The sequence below is a fragment of the Rhagoletis zephyria genome, unplaced genomic scaffold (assembly GCF_001687245.7).
Source record: "Rhagoletis zephyria isolate East Lansing unplaced genomic scaffold, Rhagoletis_zephyria_1.1 Rzeph_scaffold_03549, whole genome shotgun sequence".
In the NCBI taxonomy this organism is placed as follows: domain Eukaryota; kingdom Metazoa; phylum Arthropoda; class Insecta; order Diptera; family Tephritidae; genus Rhagoletis; species Rhagoletis zephyria.
The window spans coordinates 34,117-34,616 of NW_016160632.1; positions in this window are offsets into that span (position 1 = coordinate 34,117).

Sequence of the window (500 nt, forward strand, 5' to 3'; positions counted from 1 at the left end):
AACAAGCCACAATAACATTGACAAATACATAGTTTAGGAAGAGCCTGCCTGAAACTATACAAAAAAGCAAATAAGCAAATGGATGTATAGAATTGACAACAACAACCACGCTGTCGAGTTTAAATAGCGGCAAATCAGCTGCACTTGATAGTAGTTGGTTGAATAAGGAAAATGAATTAGCAACAAGAGTTTACGGGATGTACATAGCTCAGTGGTTAACGCTTCTGACTTTGAACATCGAATGTTTATTAGGAAAAATTGAAAAAGCAACAAAGTCTAAGCGGTAGAACTATTTATGGTGATCTCCGAAATAGTGCTATAACTTCTACCGCTTAGACTTTGTTGCTTTTTCAATTTTTCCTAATAAACAATCGTGGTACAAAGCTCAATAAAAAATACTAAAAATAAAATAAATTTGAACTGATCGGACAAAAAAGATAGAAAAATGGTATGTTATATATACTGACGACTTTAACATAAACCTAGCGACAGATGAAGCA